Source organism: Euphorbia lathyris, chromosome 3 (assembly GCF_963576675.1).
Source record: "Euphorbia lathyris chromosome 3, ddEupLath1.1, whole genome shotgun sequence".
Classification (NCBI taxonomy): Eukaryota; Viridiplantae; Streptophyta; class Magnoliopsida; order Malpighiales; family Euphorbiaceae; genus Euphorbia; species Euphorbia lathyris.
In genome coordinates, this window is record NC_088912.1 from 84,988,979 (window position 1) to 84,995,635 (window position 6,657).

Genomic DNA, 6,657 nt, shown 5'->3' on the forward strand with positions numbered 1-6,657 from the left:
AATTGTCTGTTGAGTTCATTGGTTATTCTAAGTTTTTTCGTTTTCTCTCCTGACTCTTTATGATCCCTTCTGTAACAGCCTCATTCAAACCATGTAGATATTATCCGTTTTGACTAAAATCTAACATTTTAGACCTCACAGTTTTAAAGCGAATTTATATGTATTAAAAATTCACTTTACTAATAAACCTTAAGTCACTTCCTCTATATTTTCGGTACGAGATTCAGTTCAGTCTTGTCCTTATTACTCGTTCCTTGATCAGATCTTCTATCCCGATATCACCCACTCCAAACTGATTCGTTACACATTGTCTCTGAATATAACAAAGACATAATAATGTCAGCTTTTTTTTTCCATAAAGCAAGTACATTACGAGACTTGGAGTAAGTGCACCATAGGGGCTTCTGAATTACAGTACCCTCTATAAGAGTTTAAAGAGATCAACAAACTCCAAATGTTCAATTTAAGCATTATTTGCTGCTAACTTCATAAGTCGATTATTGTTGGGAGGAAATGAGAATAACGACATACTATATCAAGACAATTCACCGCCATTTTAAGGTCTCATGTTCAATACAGCATCCATATTCTTTTTAGGCAAATTGCGGTAAGTTTCACAAAGGTTATCGAACTTCATTTAATGAAGTCATTGAACTTTCTTTTTTATTTCAATAAACTCATTTTGACAAATTCAAACAAATAAATTCCATGTATGTGATGTGACAACTACGTTTAAAAGAACTTATTTTTTTACATAAAATATGACAGCCACGACCACATGACATTGTAGCTGCATTGCAACCAAAAAAATATAATAAAAGAATACATTTTTCGGCTGCCACCTAGCCATTTGAAGCACTTGAATTAAATAAATAATAGGGAAGTGCAGATTTAGCCTTAAAGTTTGCAATTGTATAAATTTGACCCTAACATAGTCCTACATTGTCAAAAATTAGAAAACACTGTTAGTTAACTATCACGTTACTAACACAATTTTTTTTTATTAAAATACTAACAACCAAGTCTACTACCTATAAATTAATCACATAAATAATAAAAAGTGTAAAAAACTGCTCAGTCTTTTCAAATTTTCCGCAATTAGTTATAAATAACTAATAAAAAGTGCACAAAACTGCTCAATTTTTTTAATTTCTCGGTAACGCGTGGCTAAAGTTGATTTTGTTTGAAAACGTTAAGGTTAAATTTACATAATTTCATATGTTAAGGCTAAATCTACGCTTCCTTTAAAACGTTATGGTTAAATTTGACCCTTATTTCTAAATAATATATATATATATATATATATATATATGAGAGATCAGGTGACACATTTCTTATGGTGTGACAAGCCTTATTGTGTGACAAGGACCAATTTTGTAATTAACCAAAAGGAGGTGGCAAATTTGTAAATAAAAGAAAGAGAAAATTGTTTTATTTCTTTTCTTTAAAATACATTTTCCCGACATCTCTAACATCGTTTTTCAAAAATTTTTATACTATTAGACTCGTCTAAATTAGACGGTCATTTTAAGATCCCTGAAGCTCAAGTAAAAAAATTTCCGGTGAACGGAATCCGGGTGGACGTTTTCCGGCGAGAACAAAAGTACCCACAAAATTCTCAAACAATTCCAGAAAATGTAAAACATTATTATGAGAAACTTTAATTCTTGACTCAAAATGATATTCCTTACGGTTTAGTCTCAAATCAACGGAATCCGGCGGTTAGATGAGCGTTTTCCGATAAAAAAAAAACGAAAGTGACCAGAAAATTCTCAAACAATTTCAGAAACTGTAAAACATTATTTGGAGAAACTTTAATTCTTGAGTCGAAATAGGATTTCTTAAGGTTTAGTCCGAATAAAACTTTTTCCTTAATTTTGTCCATTTTACATCCTTCAACAATTTATTGGGTCAAAACCGTAAGAAATCCCGCTTCGGCCCAAGAATTAAAGTTTCTTAGAATAATGTGTTACATTTTCTGTAATTATTTGAGAATTTTCTGGGTACTTTTTTCTCGCCAGAAAACGTCCACCCGGATTCCGTTCACTGGAATTTTTTTTACTTGAGTTTCAAGGATCTTAAAATGACCGTCCAATTTAGAGGAGTCTAATAGTATAAAATTTTTCGAAAAACGAGGTTAGAAATATTGGGAAAATGTATTTTAAAGAAAAGAAATAAAACATTTTTCTGTTGGAACAATATAAGTATTATGTTGAGTGGTGAATCTCTTAGCCTAGTGGTTGAAGCTCTCGCCAGAAAACGTCCACCCGGATTCCGTTCACTGGAATTTTTTTTACTTGAGTTTCAAGGATCTTAAAATGACCGTCTAATTTAGAGGAGTCTAATAGTATAAAAATTTTCGAAAAACGAGGTTAGAAATATTGGGAAAATGTATTTTAAAGAAAAGAAATAAAACATTTTTCTGTTGGAACAATATAAGTATTATGTTGAGTGGTGAAGCTCTTAGCCTAGTGGTTGAGAGCTTACCTATGCCTTGGGAGGTCATGGGTTCGAATCACATCCGGATCTGGTGGGGATTTTTCTTTCTTTTTTAATGTAAGCGCATTGTGCGCAAATTTTTTAAAAAAATATAAGTATTATGTTGGAACAAATGGTACACTGATTTGGAACAAATGGTATACTGATTTGGAACAATATAAGTAGGACAAAAAATGTGCCCAGAAAATTATCAAAAAATTCCAAAACATGTAAAACATCATTTTAAGAAACGTTAATTCTTGTCTCAAATTGAGATTCCTTATAGTTTTGACCTAATAAATTGTTGAAGCATGTAAAATGGATAAAATTAAGGAACAAGTTTTATTGGAATTAAACCGTAAGAAATCCCTCTTCGATCCAAGAATTAAAATTTCTTAGAATAATGTTTTACATTTCCTGAAATTTTTTGAGAATTTCTGGGCACTTTTTTTCTCGCCAGAAAACGCCCACCCGGATTCCGTTCACCGGAATTGTTTTTACTTGAACTTCAGGGATCTTAAAATGACCGTCTAATAGTATAAATTTTTTCTAAAAACGAGGTTAAAAATGTTGGAAAAATGTATTTTAAAGAAAAGAAATAAAACAACTTTCTGTTGGAACAATATAAGTATTATGTTGGAACAAATGATACACTGATTTGGAACAATGTAAGTAGGACAAAAAATGTGTCCATAAAATTATCAAAAAATTTCAGAACATTTAAAACATCATTTTAAGAAACTTTAATTCTTGGGTCAAAGCGAGATTCCTTACTGTTTTAACCCAACAAATTGTTGAAGCATGTAAAATGGATAAAATTAAAGAAAAAGTTTTATTGTGACTAAACCGTAAGAAATCCCGCTACGACCCAAGAATTAAAGTTTCTTAGAATAATGTTTTACATTTTCTGGATGTTTTTGAGAATTTTCTGGGCACTTTTTTTCTCGCCGGAAAACGTCCACCCGGATTCCGTTCACCGGAATTTTTTTTACTTGAACTTCAGGGATCTTAAAATGACCGTATAATTTAGACGAGTCTAATAGTATAAAATTTTTTGAAAAAACGATGTTAGAGATATCGGGAAAATGTATTTTAAAGAAAAGAAATAAAACAATTTTCTATATCCTCTCTTTCATTTTATTTACAAATTTACCACCTTGCCCTTTTCAATTATCATCAAAACTACGTAGTTTTGTTATGTCACACAATAAGCTCATTGTCACACCATAACCCCTTGTCACACTGGATCTCACCCCTATATATATATATATATATATATATATATATATATATATATATTTTCTGTAAAAATCTATTATTTCCAATGTAATGGTCAAAATGATCTTAGTAAAACAAAAAAGAGTTCAATAAATTTTGAAAAACAAAATGAAGTTTAATGAATCTTTTTGAAACTTATCTCAAACTTGACTACCATTACAATTTACTCGTATTCTTTATGAAATCAATGAGGTGAGAGGCCTGAAAAGCTCTTATCTTTCAACTAAGAGTCATCTTAACGTGGTAACAAAATTGAACAAGTCAGTAAACTATATATGTAGAAAAGACAAATAAAATGAGGTTTCCATTGATGACCAATCCCTCCATTGCTAATAGAGAGTGTACAAGCAAATGTTAAATATGTATTGACATGTTCAGTTGGATTAGTTGCAATTTAGGAGATTCCGAACTCCAGGAACCTCAGGAAGAGTTCAAAGAGACTAACAAAACTCCAAAGGTTTAATATAAGCATCATTGAAGAATCCACTTAGCCCATAATTTTAGGGTAAGGAATGATATAATCAATGCTATACCAATAAAGGATCGTATCTATGCGACATTAATCACACACATTATTGTAGAACAGTTCTGATCACATGAACTTCAATTACCATGTAAAATTCAGTCATTCACCGTTAGATGTAGGCTTGTTAGAATCTTAAGGTGGATATTCAAATCATCCTAAGGCTTAGATTTAATAAGCCTACATCTAACGGTGAATGACCAAATTAAGTACATAAACTATTTATTTGAGTACAATAGTATTTGAAGTATCAAACAATTTGGGATTGACATTAGTACAATTGTACTAGACTTGCACATTAGAGCATTTGATTTCCAATGATTTCAGCCATAATCAAATGCTGAGCTGATTTAAACACTGATTTTCAAACCAGATCATACATGTGCATTTGTAAAATTTTGATACTTCTAACATATGCAAGCTATCAATCTGTCGGCAACCAAAATCCAATTTTTGACACCGATGTTTCAAACACGGATTTTACAGATGCATGGCAATTTCTGCAACTGAAAAGTTGCAGCAGCTGCTTTATGACCCTGGTGATTTAAACTCCGAGGATTTAAAAAATAAAACTAGTGTTTTGAGCACTGGTTTTGCAATTTTCTGACATGGTGAAGTGTGAGTAAGTCAGTAAATTATATACAGAGAGAAGACAAATAAAATAATTTGATGACAACACCTTAATTCCTAGTAGAGAATTAACAAGCAATTAGTAGACAGGTTAAATATGCATTCACATGGTGGGTTGAATTAGCTGCAATTTAGGAGATTCCGAACTCCACGAACCTCAGGAAGAGTTCAAAGAGACTAACAAAACTCCCAATGTTTAATATAAGCATTGTTGAGGAATCCACTTAGTCTATAATTGTAGGGTAAGGATAATATAAATCAATGCTATACCAATAAAGGATCCTATATGATCATCATCACACATTGTTGTAGAATAAATCAAAATTTGAACCGTTCTGCAAATCTGATTGAAGTACAAAATGGAAAAAAAAAATGTAAAGTACATGAAGTAAGATTTGAAGTATATAACCTTTGGGATTTGACATACACAAAACTCAAAAGTTGTATCATTTTTTGCTCAAATCAAAATTCCAAACTCACCTCTATCAGAAATCTATACTTAATCAACCGAAACCAACCCCCGAAATTTGAAATAATCTCCAGAATAGAAACACAGCCGGCAGCTAATTAACTCATTCTATCAGCACCATAAGCAATTATAACCATAAATTGGATTTTTCCTAAAAAATGCTGATTTTTGGAGATTTATCCTTATGTGTCCTCCAGTTAAAAAATTTCCCCAAACTGATGCTCTTGTGAACCACGTAATATTTCTATTACAAAACCGGTGCTCAAAACACCAGTGTTAGAGAGCTTTCACATCAATGTGTTGCAACCATAATCCAATTTTTCAATATCAATATGCAAGCTCTCTGATACTGGTGTTTAAAATATGGGCGTTAGAGAAACATGGCAACTGCTGCAACTGAAAAGTTGCAGCAGCTACTATAAACGACCCCAGTGACCAAGGATTTTGCAAATAAAACGAGTGTTTTGAGCACTGGTTTTGCAAGTTTCTGACATGGTGAAAATTCCTTCATTCCTAATAGAGAGTGTACAAGCATGTAGTGGACAACTTAAATATGTATGTATTCAAATGGTTAGATGGATTAGTTGCAATTTAGGAGAATCCGAACTCCAGGAACCTCAAAAAGAGTTCAAAGAGACTAACAAACTCCAAACATTTAATATAAGCATTGTTGAGGAATCCACTTAGCCCATAATTGTAGGGTAAGGGATAATATAATCAATGCTATACCAATAAAGAATCCTAGGTGATCATAATCACACACACATTGTTGCAGAATGGGTCAGAATTTGAACCTTTTCTACAAATCTGTATCTTTTTTTGCTCAAAACAAAATTCAAAATTCACTTCTATCAGAAATCTAGACTTAATCAACTGAAACCAACCCCCGAAATCTGTATTAATCTCCAAAAAGAAACACAATCAGCAGCTAGTTGACTCATTCTTTTAGCACCATAAGCAATTCTAACCATAAATTGAGATGTTGTTCAAATTCACTTCTATCAGAGATCTATACTTAATCACCTGAAACCAACCTCTGAAATCTGTATTAATCTGCGAATTCACTTCTATCAGAAATCCATAATTAATCAACTGAAACCAATCCCCCAAATCTATATTAATCTCCAAAAAGAAACGCAATCAAAAGCTGATTGGCTCATTCTTTCAGCACCATAACCAATTATAAGGATCAATTGAGATGTTGTACATATATGTTAGAAAATCAATTTAAATTGTAGAATAGATTCCAGTTACTGCTAACCTTATCAGAACTGAAAGG